Genomic DNA, 16,349 nt, shown 5'->3' with positions numbered 1-16,349 from the left:
ATCTTGTGGCGCTCATGACAAGGGCCTTTATAATCCCCTGTGCCTCTGTAGTGTGGAACCAGGTAGCAGAAGAGCCAGGAGGCAATGGCGGGGGGGGGGGGGTCGCGGAGTGGGACTGGGACCTGCAGTCGGCCGCACAGCTAAGTGGAGCACGGGATGGAGCAGGGGCTCCAAGTTGCTCCTTGGTCCTCACTGTGCCATGTGTGGAGCCCGGAATGGAGCGGGGGTAGGGTAGGGGGTGGGGTGGGGTGGTTTCACGCTGCCTGGATCCTCAGCTTGCACTGGTTGGTCGTGCCAAGCGGAGCACGGGATGGCGAGAACCTGTAATCTAATAAAAAAGATCTGCGATCTGCCCAGGCTATTTCCACAACCACATAAGTATCAATTCTGTATGAGGAACAGCTGGTAAAATTTCTTTCCCGTGCTGTGGGCTGTCTCTTCACTCTGTTGGTGGTTTCTCTTGCTGTGCAAAAGCTTTTTAAAAAGATGAGGTCCCAGTTGTTGATTCTTTGTATTATTTCCCATGTGGTCTGGGTTTTGTTCATGAAGTCTTTGCCTACTCCTATGTCCTCAAGCATTTTATCTATTCCTTTAGTGTTTTTGTTTTAATATTAAGATCTTTGATGCATTTCAATTTTAGGTTAGTGCACAGTGAAACATATGGGCCTAATTTCAGTCTTTGGCATGTGGAAAGCCAGTTTTTCCAGCACCATTTATTAAAGAGGTTATCTTTCTTCCAGTGAAGGTGTTTGGGTCCTTTGTTAAAGATGAGGTGGCTGAGTATGTCTGGAGTAGTTTCTGCATCTTCTAATCTGTTCCTGATCCTCAGGTCTGTTCTTTTGACAATACCATGCTTTTTGCTTTTTTCTTTTTTTTTTAATCACAGTAGCTTTGTAGTCTAATTTCAAGTCAGGGATCTGATGCCTTTGCTGCCCAGAATTGCCTTTGCTATTTAGGTGTCTTCTGGTTCCAAATGAATGTAAAGATTGTTTTTTCTAATTCTGTGAGATATGCTTTTGGAATTTTGATTGGGATTGCATTAAATCTGTATAGCAATTTTGAAAGTATGGCTATTTCCACTATATTTGTTCTTCCTATCCAAGAACAAGGGGTATCTTTTTCATTTTCTGATATACTCTCCTTTTTCAGAATACTGTAGTTTTCAATGTAGAGGTTTTTTACTTCCTTCATTAGATTGATCTTAGGTATTTCTTTTTTGTGTGTGTAGATGCTATTGTGAAAAGGATTGTTTCTCTAATTTCTCTCTCAGTGAGTTTGTTAATTGTGTACAGGAAAGCTATTGATTTTTGAACGTTGACTTCAAATCGAGCTATGCCACTGAATTTGGTTATCAAATCTGGAAGTCTTTTGGTGGAATTTTTGGGATCTTCTATGCAAAGTATCATATTATCCACAAATAATGATTACTTAACTTGTTCTCTTCCTATCCTTATTTTTTTTGATTTCTTTCTCTTGTCTAATTTTCTAGCTAGAATTTCCAGAACTATATTGAACAAGAGTGGTGACAGTGGACATCCTTATCTTGTTCCTAATGTTAGAGGGAAGGCTTTCAGGTTTTTTTCATTTTCTTTTTAAACCAGGGGATCAAACTTGGGATCTTGTACTTGTGAGGCAGGTAGCAGCACTGCTGAGCTAAACCCCTGGCCCAGTTTTTTCCATTTTGTATGTTGTTTGCTGTTGGTTTGTCATAGATGGTTTTTATCACATTGAGATGAAGACCATCTATAACAATTTTCTGTAGGGTTTTTTTTTATATCATGAATGAGTGCTGGACATTGTCAAACACTTTTTTCTGAATCTATTGAGAGGATCATGTGGTTTTTGTCCTTGCCTCTGTTATTACATTTATTGATTTGCGTATGTTGAACCATTCCTGGGATAAATCCAACTTGGTCATGGTGTATAACTTTATAATTTGCTGTATTCTGTTTGACAGTATCTTATTGAAGATTTTTGCATCTATATTCATTAGGGAGATTGCCCTGTTGTTCTCTCTTTTGGGTGTATGCTCCTGCGGTTTTGGAATCAGGGTAATTCTTGCTTCCAGGAATGAATTTGAGAGTGTTTCTTCCCTTTCAATTAAATATTTTGAGAAGTAGTGACATTATGTCTTCTCTAAATTTCTTGTAGAATTCAGCAGTGAATCCATCAGGGCCTGGGCTTTTCTTTGTTGGTAGGTTTTTAATTACATATTCAATTTCATTGGTTGATATTGGTTTATTTAGAATTTTTATATCTTCTTGATTCAATGTTGATTATTCATATATACCTAGGAATCTGTCCACTTCTTCTGTATTTTCCATCTTATTACAATAAAGCACCAACGCATTTGGGACAACTGTCTCAAAGGAACCTGCAGCTTTCCTGACAACTCTTCGCTCTCTCTCCTGCTAAGAACTGTAGCCTTTTTCTGTTGTATTTTAAAACCTTCTGCTACCATATCCACCACTTCCACCACCAGATCCCTAACCACCACCATAGGGACTACCAGAGCTTCTTCACCACACCACTCCCCTTCATGGGTCTGTAATTTGATTGCTGTTGACCACTGCAATTTCCAAAGTCATTATAGTTTCCACCACTACCATAGTTACCACCACCAAAGTTTCCTCCTTCATTGTAACCATCATATCCTCCTCCACCACCATATCCACCACCTTAGTTTTCATATACTGGTCCACCACCACCATAGCCTCCTCTACTACTGTAACCAGGACCACCGCTGTAGTTTCCACCAGCACCTCAAAATCCATTATATTCACCATCACCTCCTCTATAACTACCTCTGCTGCTACCACCTCCACCACCATAGCCTTCTCTTCCATTGAAGTGTCCACCACTACCAAAATTCCCTCCACCACCTCCAAAGTTTCCTCCACAACCTATAAAGTTGCCAGATCCACCTCCATGACCTCTTTGTGATCCAGCAGACTGCATCTCTTGTTTAGAAAGTGCCTTTTTCACTTCACAATTATGTCCATTAATAGTGTGTTATTTCTGAACAACAATTTTATCAAGTGTGTCACAGTCATCAGAAGCAAATTCGCTCTTTTTCCCACTCTGCCTGTCTTCCATAACTTCTATGATTTCAATCTTACCATACTTTTCAAAGTCATCTCTCAAATTATATGCTTCTGTATCTTCTTTAATACCACTAACACAGATTTTCTTCACTGTTAGATGGGCACCAGGCTTTACTGAATCCTCTCTAGAAACAGTTCTCTTTGGTTCCACTACATCCCCATCAACTTTGTGTGGTAGAGTACACATTGCTGTTTCCACCTCTTCAACACAAGAGTAAGTCACAAAACCAAAGCCCCTGGAGCATTTTGTTTGGGGATCTCTTATTACCACACAATCTGTGAATGTGCCTCATTTCTTAAAATGTTCTTTTAAACTATCATCTGTAGTTTCAAAGCTTAGACCAGCAATGAACAGCTTCCTCTACTGCTCTGGTTCCTTTGGATCATGGCCCCCCTCCCCCTGGTGGGAAATAGATGGAGTTGGGATGGGGGTGACTGGGTGGCAGTTTTATCTCCATTTTCAGATTGGACTTGCATCTTCCAACTCAAGTTCAATATGGGACCAAGAGGAAGAGAGTAAATGTGTTTCTTGTATGCAGTATATTGTTGGATCTTGCTTTTTGATCCATTCTGCCAGTCTGTTTCTTTTGATTGGTGAATGAAAACAATTAACATTGATGGTTATAACTGATATGCATTGTCTTATCTCTGTCATGTTGTTTTCCTGCTGTTGGCTTCCTTCTTTCCTTTTCGGTTTAATTTCTTGTCTTGCCTGATGGATTCATTCTGTTGGGATTCACGGAGTTTTAATCCTTGTCTCTTTCCAGAATATCCTTCAGAATACTTTGGAGGACTGGTTAGGTGGTCATGAATTTTTTTTTCCATTACATTTATTGGTACATTTTAGGTATAAGATACAGTTACATTCATCATTGGGATCTTGTACCAACTATTACATGAGTATCTTGGTTCTTAATTTTTCCCCTTCCCCTGCCCTCCCTTCACCCCCTCCACCCTTCCCTATTTGCAAAGATTTTGTTTCCATTTTTTTCCTTTTCTCATATTTTTTCTTTTCCCTTCTTTCCTTTCCCCTACCCCTCCCACTTCCCCTGATCCTTTAGACCTTTTCTTCCTATTACACAATATCAATTATACTTTTTAAAAATTACAATATCAAGACCTAGGAGACATTACCACAGATTTTACAGAATTTAAAAGGATATAGAAAGCATATTAAAAAAATCTGTTTTGAAATAAATTTGACAACTTCTAAGAAGTACCTTGGAAGACAAATTAATGAAACTAACTCTGGAGGAAATATAAAATTTGAATAGTACCTATTAAAGAAAGTATAATCCTAGCTTGAAAACCTACCTGTATGACAACAATAGTCTCATATACATTTTAACTGATAAACTATATCAAACAATTAAAGCAGAAAAAGAAGGAACACTTCTCCCTTCATTTTAAGAAATGAACATTGTGCTAATACTAAAACTGGATAGAGATAATAGAAGAAAAAAGTATGAACATAGATAGAAATTTGTTTAACAAAACAAACTATTAGAAGTCAGATCTGGCAGTATGTAGAAAGTGGTTTTATTATAGGGATGGCAGTGTTGGTTCAGCATTGGAAGATCTACCCCCAAAAGTCATCATTTTAACAGAGGAAAGGAAAAAGCCATATGATCCTGTCACTAGTTGGAGAAAAAGTATTGGACTAAATTCTACAGCTGTTCATGGTAAAAGCTATCAGGAGACTAGAAGTAGAACAGAACCTTCTCAACAGATCAAAGACATGTACTCCATACTTCCAGCAAAAACCCCTTATATGAATGGAGAAGATACAATGTTTTCTCCCTAACGTGGGGAAACAAGGACAGATATGCCTACTCCTCATCTGTCCGTTAAACTTTGAAACATAGGCCCAACCAAAATAGTTTGGCAATATAATGACACAAGTAGGATAGGATGGTTATGAATTTCTTAAGGCATTCTTTGTCATGGAAGTATCATATTTCTCCATTAATTTTGAAAGACAGTTTTGCAGGGTACATTAATCTGGGTTGGAGGTTATTTTCTGTATGGCTTGAAATACTTCATTCCAAGCTCTCCTTGACTTGAGGAGAGGAGAGTGGAGAAGTCTGCTGTGATTCTGATGGGCTTTCTTTTATAGGTGATTTATTTCTTTTCTCTAACAGCTTTCAATATTTTCTTCTTGTGTTCAATTTCTGGAATATTGACTATTATATGCCTCTGGGAAGATTTTTTTTTGATTGTGGCTAATTGGAGTCCTATATGGCTCACTTATCGGTATGTCAAATTCTTTTTCCCTGTTTGGGAAGTTTTCTGCAATTACTTCTGAGAACAAGTTTTTTTATGTAATGTGCTCTATTTCCTGCTTTTCCATGGACTCTGATCAATGTTATCTTATTCTTCTTTGCATCACCTAGCAACTACTGAATTGTTTTCTTGTGCTCCTTTGCTATTTTTAAGAAATCTCACTTTTCATGATTGATAACCACAATCCTGTCTTCTATATCTGATATTCTGTCCTGACATTGGATCATTCTGCTATGTGTACTTTAAATGGAGTTTTTAATCTCCTGGATATCTGTTTGAATCTGTTGCATGGATTCCATTTCTTTCCTATGCTGGGCATTCGTTTTTATACTTCTTTCCTAATGCATGGTGTTCATGGTTTCCCACATATTCCTGAGCCCCTCTATTTTTTTTTATCTGTATCTGTTCTAGAGTAACTAAGCATGTTTTTCACTCTAGCCTGTATCTCTGTAGTTGTCTGAGAAATTATTTCTACTTTGATTTTTTTCTAGAGCCTTATTCATCTACTTTGTTACTTCTGCTGTTATCACTTCAGAGAGTCCAGGTGGGTGGCTTTCAGACTGTTCTCCTTCATTTCTCCTGAGATTTGCCTTTGGTGAGCTGAAAGTCTTGGGGGGGGGGTTGCATCTTGTTCAAGTGTCTTCTCATTTTCTATTTTTTTAAAAAAATTTGATTCCTGGGTTGATACTTGTAAATTGCTTATGGCAAGTAGCTTTATTGCCAATATTCAGAACCCTTAGGAAAGACCTACTTCTCAGAAGTATCTTCTAGGTGTAGCTGGCTTTTGGGTTTTGAGTCTGTTGCATGATCCTACCTTTTCAATTTATTGGGGATGAGAAGTTTTTGCCTACTTGGCCTAGCTACCATTTCTTTGGCATTGGCCTGTAGGAGTTTTTTTTTAAGACCCTTAGGCAATCTCAGTCTTGGTATACCAGGAGAAACAACTGATTAGCTCAATTATGTCACCTTGGCTAACATAGTATAATCAACAATAACAATAGCATCAAACACAGCCTAGAATATGACAAAGTGTAACTTTTTTTTTTTTTGTACCAGGAATCAAACTTGGGACCTTGTGCTTGTGAGGCAGGTGACAGAACCACTGAGCTAAATCCCCGGCCTGAAGTGTAACTATTAATTTTGCTACCTTTAACCATATGAACTAGTTTTGTGGTTAAATAAGAAAATCTAGTAGAAGTCCAAAACTTATATGCAATAAATAAGCCTTTACTATGGCAATTTTACCCTTAGTGAAGATTTTAAGGGGTTCAGGGGGAAAAAACAGAGAAGTATGCCGCCTGCTGTGCAAGCTCAAGGACCCAAGTTCGATCCCTGGTACCAAACAAAAACAAACAAACCAAAAAACAGAGAAATAGAAGAGGAAGAGATTAGAAGCAAGGCTGGAGGATAAACTTTAGGAAACTAGTGAAGAAGACAGGGGGAAAAGAGAAAAGGAAGAAATAAAATAAGAACAAGATAGAATATCAACAAAAAAACCCTAGAAACCATGTTCAAACAGTCAAGAAAAAATAAAACAAAACAAGAACCAGAAAGTTGGGAAAAAAAGAAAAAAAATGAAAGGGAAAAAGAAATTTAAAAAGAACAAAAAAGTCCCCATCCAATTCAAGGTTTGCCTCTGCTGTCACTGGTAGTCAATGGGGGCAGACAGAGTCTGGAGCCAAACTGATTAATCCCAGCAAGCCAGCTGCAACTTCATGGTGGGCTAGTGAATAATCCCAGCGAGCCTGCCCTTTTAGTTCCACTGAAGTTCAGGGTGGTTTCTGGTTGTGAGTCTGGAACCAGATTTCAAAGTAGAAGTAAACTACCAACACAGAATTTTTTTTTTTAATCTTAAAAGAAAATACTCTGTACATCTGTCAAAACACTTGGAAATTTAAATAAAATGATTACCCATAAAAACACATTGAATCTGTTACTGAATTTGTTCTGCTCAGTAAGCATGATATCTAAAATAGCTCATTTTTTTCTGAATAGTTAATCTTGAAGGCAGATCTTATGGTTATTTTCATCTAGTCTTAGTGTGATCTATTTTCATTTTTTATTTTAAAATAATTAATTGTTAAATAAAGATTAATTATATTCAAGGTGAACAACATAATTTCATATAAATATACTTATGTTTTGTAGTGATGACCATAATTTCTAGATCTTTCTAAGATGAGTCCACCAAAACTTTTCTCTGAGGATGTCCTGGGCGCTCCACTCCAGAGGCACTGGCTATTTCCTGTGAAGCCTTGCTATTCTCTGTCAGCTAGATGGTTCCAGCAGGCCTTTTTGCTCTACTGTTCAAATGCCAAGGGGCCCACAATAAGTTCCTAGAGTGGTTCTCTGAAAATCTTTCATTTGGTTTGAGGTGATGGTAGAAGCTTCTTGCCCTTCCCTTTCCCCTTTTTAAGAAGTACACAGCACAGTGACTGTTGTCCTCAAGGACCTCTTTCTTCACAGCTGACCTCTCCTAAAGAAAGTCCTCACTTCCACTTATAAATTGTCAGGTTTCTTAACAGATTTCACAATATCCTGCTATGTCCTGTGTTTCTTGTTCTTAGAGTTCTCTGTTGAAAATCCAAGACAGCAGGAAAAGTGTCATTTAGCATCTTCTTACATATAAATAACCAAAATTGACTCCAAAGTTGCAAAATAAAAAACAAGATTTATCTCAAAAAAGGGAAAGAAATGTGAATTGTCTAAATATTTAAGAGATAATTCTGTATTAAAATTTCTAAGGCATAGAATGTGCTGTAAAACTTCCTGACTCATTCTATAAGGGCAACATATCCAGATCCTAGTACTGGACAAGAATATCAACAAGAAAATTAGAAACCAATATTATTTATGACCATAAAATGCAAAGGTGCTAACTAAAATATTAGCAAATAAAATTCATGAATATTTTCAAGACTAGTTTATTCCAGGAATGCAAGGATGGATTAACTGGTAAATTCCTTGTGACACAGTAGCTAAACCAAAAAATTCTCCTCTGTATACCACTGAAATATTAGATAAAATACAACAGTTATAATTTTTTTTTTTTTTTGGTACCGGGAATCAAACTTGGGACCTTGCGCTTGCAAGGCAGCTGGCGGAACCACCGGGCTAAATCCCCAGCCCCAACAGTTACAATTTCAAACATTCAACTGAGCAATTTTTTCATATCTATGGTGGTAAGCTTGATGTTCGTCTACCTGATTAGTTTAAAACCACCAAGGGTATTAGTAAAGCAACTTGGGCGTGTGCCTGGGTGGGTCACAGGGGCAGCCACTGCGTCCTAGATATGTCCCTGGGCCCTTTCTCTGTCCTGCTCTCCCTTCACTCCGCTTTCTGGCCACCAGGAACTCTGCCCCACCTCTCCTTCACCACGGTGTCTCTGCTTTGCAGCCAGTCAACCGTGGGCTAACGTCATCCACTCCTTTTAACTTGTGGGTTAGGGGGTTGTTTCCCAGCAATGGGAAAACTGAATAACACATCTACCCCCTTTTCTTAGGATTTTAAAGCCTAAGATAAAGAATACGGAGGAGCAGGGGATTTAGCTCAGTGGTGCTGTGCCTGCCTGGCAAGCCAAGGTCCTGAGTTTGATTTCTGGTACCAAAAATCCCAAAAAAACCCCAGAAAAACACTGAGGGTCCTGGTTTTATGTGCTTTAGTTGCAGTGTTCTACCTTGTACAAATTAAAGGGGACTCATTTCAGTTTCCCTAGACTTTCTGATTCCTATTTTCACCTTGTTTTGTCCCTGAGCATTTCCCTTATTTCATTCTTATCAAGTATTTTTTTCCTGTTATATGTGCACTTTTCCAGGCATTTGAAATGCAGTTTTTTTTTTTGGTACCAGGGATTGAACTCTGGACCCTGTGCTTGCAAGGCAGGCGGCAGAACCACTGAGCTAAATCCCCAGGCCCGAAATGCAGTTTTAATAGTAAACAAAAATCACTGTTCAAAATGTTAAAACTTCTACAAAAAATACAGAAAAGATATACATTTTATGATCTTGAGACAGAACAGATTTATTTAAATTAGATGTAAAAGACATTATTTTTAATAAATTTAAAAATTTGAGCATATTAAAATTTTTATAGATAAAATGTCTTGATATAAACAAAGTGAAAGATTAAGTCCCAAAATTAGATGATGTGCAATTCACATAACACACAGTATGTTAGTATGCAAAATATACTATGAACTACTAAAATATACTATGAACTACTCAAATATACTATGAACTAGAAAAAGGAAAGCAACCCAGTAGAATATCGAATGAAGACTATAAATAGTTCACTGAGGGTGAATTCAAATGAAGGACACATAGGGCTGGTGATTTAGCTCAGTGCTTTCACTGCCTGCTGCTCAAGCACAGGGACCTGAGTTCGACCCCCGGTACCAAAAAAAAAAAAAAAGATAAAATAAAATGAAGGACACAGATGAAAAGAAATGCAGACTTCATCAATAATCAGTAAAATGCACACTTATATTGAAATAAGACAGCATTTGACACTCATGAAATTCAAAAATTATGCAGTTGGAAGATATAAAGTTTTGATGAGGCTATAGAGCATTGAGAACATTTATATGATACCAATTTGGAGAACAATTTGGCTGTTCTGGTAAAGTTGAAAATGCAACACTTAAAAGCCATCAATTCTCCTGGCTGTTTACTCTCCAATGGCAATTTTCAAATTGTAGGCCCTGTTATATTTGTAGGTGGCATGACCATCACCAGGATGGATAAATAAGTTTTGTATGTTCATTCAGTGAAACACTACATTGTGATTAAAATAAACTAGAAGTCCAAACATTAGACAGTCTGAATCTCTAAAAACAATGTTGAGTAAAGATATATAATTTGTAAAAAGATGCACACAACAAAAAATACAACCTTAAATACAAGTATTTAAAAACTGAACAATATTATATATATATTTTAAAAAGTGTATGTGTGGCAAAATATATAGGCCATATTGAAACAATAAAAATCAAACTCATTTCATAAACATATATTCTTGGATTTTAAAATATTAAATAATGTAGAAATAGAAGGGTACTTCCAAAATATAAACACATCAGAAATACATTTTAATATGTATCTGAACTCAAATACACATTTTATAAATAACACAACTTTATTAGAGATTAGAAGCCCTAAGTAAATGAAAATTTAAACATAATGCAAGATGAAAAAAATTATCATTGGATGGTTACCACTGTACAACAGCGTCTAATAAGGACTAGAAGCCAACAAAGTTCTTGAAGACATCAAATTGACAGGGAAATCTTTAACCACTTCTGCAAAATCTTGTTGACTGAGTTCTAAAGACACCTAGCTTTAAAAAAAGATGTAATTCTCAAGGTGGACTTTCTCCCTGATGGTCACTTCAAACATGGAGAAAGAATATTTGGCCAGAGAAGCTCAAGGACTAGGATGTTAATCTCTGAGAACAGAGCCAGGACTCTACTCAGGAATTTCTAAATCCTGGCTAGTAGGATTTACAATGGTTACAGACCTGGATTGCTGTTACCCTTTCAAAGTCCAAGTTTCTGTTGCAGTTATCTTGATTCTCTTTGGCCACTGAATCTAGGATATTGGATGGAATTGGTGAAAAGTAGGCCAGTAACATATTTTAGTTGACAAACTGCTAGACTTACCATGAACAACCACCCGGAATGTTAGATTTTGAGCAGAATTCAGTAACTGGATGAAACTGGATTATTGCTCTTGGTGGAGAAATGGGTGTGTTCATTCTGTGGATAATGTTGCAGTGGGAAACTGGGAGAAATCATCATCATGTTACCAAAATGAATATCAGTACCAGCACAGACTGAAATTGTGTTCCTGATCAGATTTAATGCCAAGAACACCATATCATTTATGTGCTATTTCGGCAGTGTTTTTGCCAGAGATGCATAGCATGAATCTAAAGCAATATTTAGAAAAATCTAAATTAAGGGATAGTCTACAGAACAGTTTACCTATATCCTGAAACATGCCGAAGTCATGAAATTTAAGGAAAGCTGAAGGTACTCTCCAGGACCAAGGAGACCAAAGGGATGTCAGAACCAGAGGCAACATGATATTCTGAACTGAATCTCTAAGCTTTCAAAGACCATTTTGGGGACAGGTGATAAAACATGAGTGAAATCTGAGACATAATATTGATTTCCTGATTTTGAGGATTATATTGAGTTTGTGCTGAGAATGTCCTTTTTTTATAAGTAATAAATATAGGACTTGATATACTAATAAATATAGTATTTGTGGGTGATAAGCCATGAAATCAGCAATTTACTGTTACATGTATAGGACAAACGTTTTTTATGCTATAATTTCTACTTTTCTGTAAATTGGTCATTGTTTAAAAACTAAATAAAATTTACAAATTTAAAAGTTATATCATTGTGTAAGAAGCAAATAAGTCAATATAGCTAAAGATATATGGTACAGATTTGGGGAATTAGAAATGAAGACCATCTCAAAAATTTTGACCTAATTCTTAGTTTTCTGAACCATTGTCCGCTCAAGTTTATAAAAAGTGTTTAGGGTGAGGGTGTGGTTGGAAACAATCAGGTGCATTGAGTTTTCATCTGCAATTGTGTCTCCAGAATTTAACAAAACTAAGTGACCAGGTGGTATCTGTATGTGTATGGACTATACTTTTGATTTTGTGTTCCAATATATGCATCTCATCAATATTTTTCCATCTAAGAAGCAAGGTGTTGCTGTGTGTGTCTTATTTTTGGGATAAGAACAAGGTAAGGAATGTTTCTTTTAGCTCCTAAGAAGCTGTTTGTAAGGACAGTCAAGAATAGAATATGAAATTTACAACCAGACATAAGTTTAAATTCTTCCACGAATTATCTTAGTTAATTTTCTTCAATGACTTCATTTTACAAAAATGAGGTGAAATGTGGTTGTTACGCTTTTCTCATAAAAATTGTGGTGATGATAATGCTCTGCCACCAGATTATTTGTTACATATTTTATACTTGCATGAGATTTCTGCTTCAAGTTAAAAATAAGGTTTAAAAAGCTCATTAATAAAATTAAACATATTTCTTAGAGAGAATTTAGACATTATAAGCAACTGTGGACTCTGTTAGGAAATCTACATGAGTCAGTGCATAGAGAGGATTCACGTATACAGCAGTCAGTACACTTTGGTTTCAGCTTTCAGAACAAAACACTGATTTAAGCCAAAAAGGAATCGATTGACATTTTAAAAGTCTAAGGTGTGTCTAGCTTTGATAGTGTGTTCTGACCCAGTTTTACTGTATCTGTTTATACTGCTTTCTTAGGTCCGTTTATTCCTCCTCCTTTTGTTGGCAAGCTAGAAATGATGACTTTCTGTTTACCTTCTCAGCAATATTAAGAAAAACTTTTGGGCTGGGGGTTTACCTCAGTGGCACCATGCCTGCCTTGCAAGCCCAAGGTCCTGAGTTTGATCCCCTGTACCGGAGGAAAAAGACAAAGAAAAACTTTTGTCAGAGTTTGTATAAAATTCTAAATACTGCACTTCAGTGAACAACCTTCAATAACAAACTCATCTCCTAACCAACCACTGTGGCTGCAAGGATTGGAAATAATAACTGACCAGACCTGGGTCATGTGCTCAATCCTGTAAAAAAATACCATGGCCAGGTGGATTTACTGTTTAAATTACCTGGATATGAGTTAGTCACCCACTTCTGGAGCTGCTCCAGTTACCTGTGTAACAAACTGTCTTAAGGTTTAATGGTATCAAGCTTTATTATACTTAAGATTTTATGGGAATAATATGGGCAATTCATGCAAACAAGGGCGCATCCTTGCTTTCCACTATCTTTGAAAGCCCAAATGACTGTTACTTGATTATTCAGACAAGTATCACCATCATAGTGGGTATATATTTGCCTGTGTAGAATCAGTTTTTTTCTTTTAATTAATAGTGTTTTCAGACAATTTTAAGTTTACAGAAAAATTGAGCAGAAAGTAGAGAGTTCTCCTGTATTTTTCCCCACAGTTTCTCCTATCATTAACATCTTACATTGATATGGTGTGTTTCTTACAACTGATGAACCACTATCAATTCACTATTATTAAATAAGTACATTGTTGCCTTTGGGGTACACGCTTTGTACAGTTCTCACACAGATAGATGTATTCCTGCTATGACAGTGGTACTTGTCTGAATCCCTGTGCAAGTTCTAAGGTTTCTTACGTTTAATATTTTATTTTGAGACATTAAACTTTTCATAGTAACCTGTGTAGTTCTACAAATTTTGGCTGCTTTGTCTGAAGGCCTAAGGTTTCAGAGGCCCTTTCTGCTTTGACCACAGATTTGACCAGACACCGCTCCTGACCACAAATATCAAGCATTTTTACTGAGTCAGTGTCCCCATCAGATTCTCCTTACTCTCATGGTGAGATTTTTTTTCCTGCTGAGATAGTTGGAATCATTTAAATTTTATCATAGATAGATTCTATAAGCAGAGGAAAACTCAATCCCTCTTCAAGAAATATGAAGCGTTTAACAGATCCAGCCCCAGAGATGACCCAGATTTTGAAACTGACATATAAGAAATTTAAAATTAACAATTAGTATTTTGAAGGATCTAAGGGAATAAAGGACAATGCCTATTAATCCCCCATTAACAGGGGGGATTTCACCGGAAAGACAGAAACTAGAAAAAAAGAAGAAAAGAAAAAAAAAAAAAGACAAAACAGTGAAGTGGAAGCAGTAGAAATAGAAACCTGAGATCAAAGGCTTTTGGTATAGCTCAGTGGTGGAGCATATGTGTGTTGTGCACAAAGCCCTCAGTTCAATCCATACCACCAAAAGCCATGAGGATAGAGATGAAGCATGCTAGCAACTGAAAACTACAGTGAGGAAAGAATCACTGAACTTAAAAATGAGTCAATAGGAATTAGACTGAAACACAGGAATAGTTGTGGGATAATAACAAACTGCCTAACATACATGTAATTGGAATTCCAGGAGGAAAAGAGAGTAGAAGGGAAAGAAAAATATTTGAAAAGATGATGGCCAAGAATATTCCAAAATACATGAAAAAGAATTAAAGATTCAAGAAGGAAATCTCACTAAAAAATATCACTGCTAAACTGCTAATAACCAAAGTTAAAGGACAAATCATGAAGGCAGCCAGAGAGAAAAACATGCTACATATAGATCCAACACTTCAAGCTGGCAAAATAATGATAAGGTCAGAAGGAGTCATGTAGTTGTTGCTGGCAATATAAGGCACAGCTGAGTTTATTATATTCTTCCAAATGCCATGAAAATAGGAAAACTCTTGTGTAATAAGCCTGCTAACTCCTATTCTAGAGTTTCTTCAGGGACAGCCATTTCAATGGTGATGATCTTTTGGATTAACTTTTTTTTTCTTTTTTCTTTTTTTGGTCCCGGGGATCAAACTCGGGTCCTTGCCCTTGCAAGACAGGCGGCCGAACCACTGAGCTAAATCCCCAGCCCCTGGGGATTTAGTTTTACAAATACTGGTCTTTTGTTTTATAAATACTCAGGACTTAGATTGCAGCAACAAAATGGACTATTTCCCAGGGTCAGGATTTATTGGCTTGGAAATCTGGCAGAGAAACTGTGCTGTGTTTGCCTGAGATGGGGAGATATCATGCTTTCTAATATTCTAGTTCATAATTCTAGCAGAGAGTTATAATTTTTCCCTCATGTTTATGGTAGTCACCTCTTAATGTTTAGTTTCACTTGCCATGGTTTCATTTATTTGTAATTATTTATGGTCTAAAACTAGTAAATGGAAAGTTCCAAAAATAAGTATTTCCTAAATTTTACACTGTGTGCCTTTCTGAGTAGCATAATAAAATTTTGTGCCATCTCATTGTCCCACCTGAAATGAGAATCACATTTTTGTTTAATGTATCCTTGTACATTAATGTACATTGTATATGGTGCAGCCTCACCATTACCCTAGTCAATTAATAGCCACATCTACTATCAGATCAACAGTCAAGATATTGCAGTACTTGTGTTTAAATAATCTTTATGTTAGTTAATAGCCCCAAAATGTAAGAGTAGCAATGTTGGCAATTTGAATATGCCAAAGAAAAGGTATAAAATACTTCCTTTAAATATTGAAATTCTTGATTTAATAAGAAAAGAAACAAATCATATGGTGAGGTTGCTAAAATCTAGGGTAAGAATGCATCTACTATTTAAGAAGTTGTGAAGAAGAAAAGTAGAATTTGTGCTAGCTTTGTTTAAACTGCAAAAGTTTTGGGCACAGTGTGTGATAAGTGCTTAGGTAAGATGGAAAAGGGATTACATTTGTGAGTAAGAAATGAGCAGAAAATGTATTTCAACTGGTGGCAATGTATTGTGGCAAAAAACAAAGAGGCTTTTTGAAGATTTCAGCACACAAGTGACACTAGGGAATTTACTGCAAGTCAGAGATGGTTACACAGAGTCAAGAATAGGTTTGGACTGAAAAATATAAAAATTACTACAGAGGCTTGATACAATCCAAAGCAAGTTCAGTGCAATGTCAGAATGTCTACATCACCCACATAGGCATTGTATTATCTTACATCATGACATGAAAAGTGAGTACCATATATATTTTGAGGAACAGAGAAACACTACATCAATGTAGCTTTTATTATAATATTTTGTTATAATTTTTCTACTTTATTATTGGCTTTTGTTTACCTCTTTACATGCCTAATGTACAAATTAAATTTACTAATTGTTATGGCTTGTTTCTAGATGTCCCCTCAAAGCCTCATGTGGCCTTTTTTCAGAGCTGGCTGGATCTAGAGTGTGTGATGCTGGGATCAAGGATGTGTGATTGCTAAGTTAGTCCACTGATGGGTTTAGCATAGTTCTGGGTAGAATTAAGGGTTCCCCATCCTGGGTGTGAGAGCTACCCACCATAAGGGCAGGTAGCATGGATACAACATCAAGGACAGAAAGAGGGTCACTTGT

The 16,349-nt window shown here is 36.7% G+C and overlaps 1 protein-coding gene and 1 pseudogene across 8 annotated transcripts in view; one reads left to right on the top strand and one right to left on the bottom strand.

Annotated features, from left to right (window-relative positions):
• The window catches only part of Cyp7a1 (cytochrome P450 family 7 subfamily A member 1), a 51,116-nt gene that overhangs the window by 19,048 nt on the left and 15,719 nt on the right, over window positions 1–16,349 (top strand). The window lies entirely within an intron of this gene.
• LOC101701330 (heterogeneous nuclear ribonucleoprotein A3 pseudogene) lies at window positions 231–4,140 on the bottom strand (annotated as a pseudogene).

The sequence above is a fragment of the Heterocephalus glaber genome, unplaced genomic scaffold (assembly GCF_053883595.1).
Source record: "Heterocephalus glaber isolate CG9 unplaced genomic scaffold, H.glaber_assembly_v1.0 deba00001553, whole genome shotgun sequence".
NCBI classification, from domain to species: domain Eukaryota; kingdom Metazoa; phylum Chordata; class Mammalia; order Rodentia; family Bathyergidae; genus Heterocephalus; species Heterocephalus glaber.
Note: the sequence above shows the minus strand (reverse complement) of the source record. Positions and strands in the feature narration are given on the sequence as shown.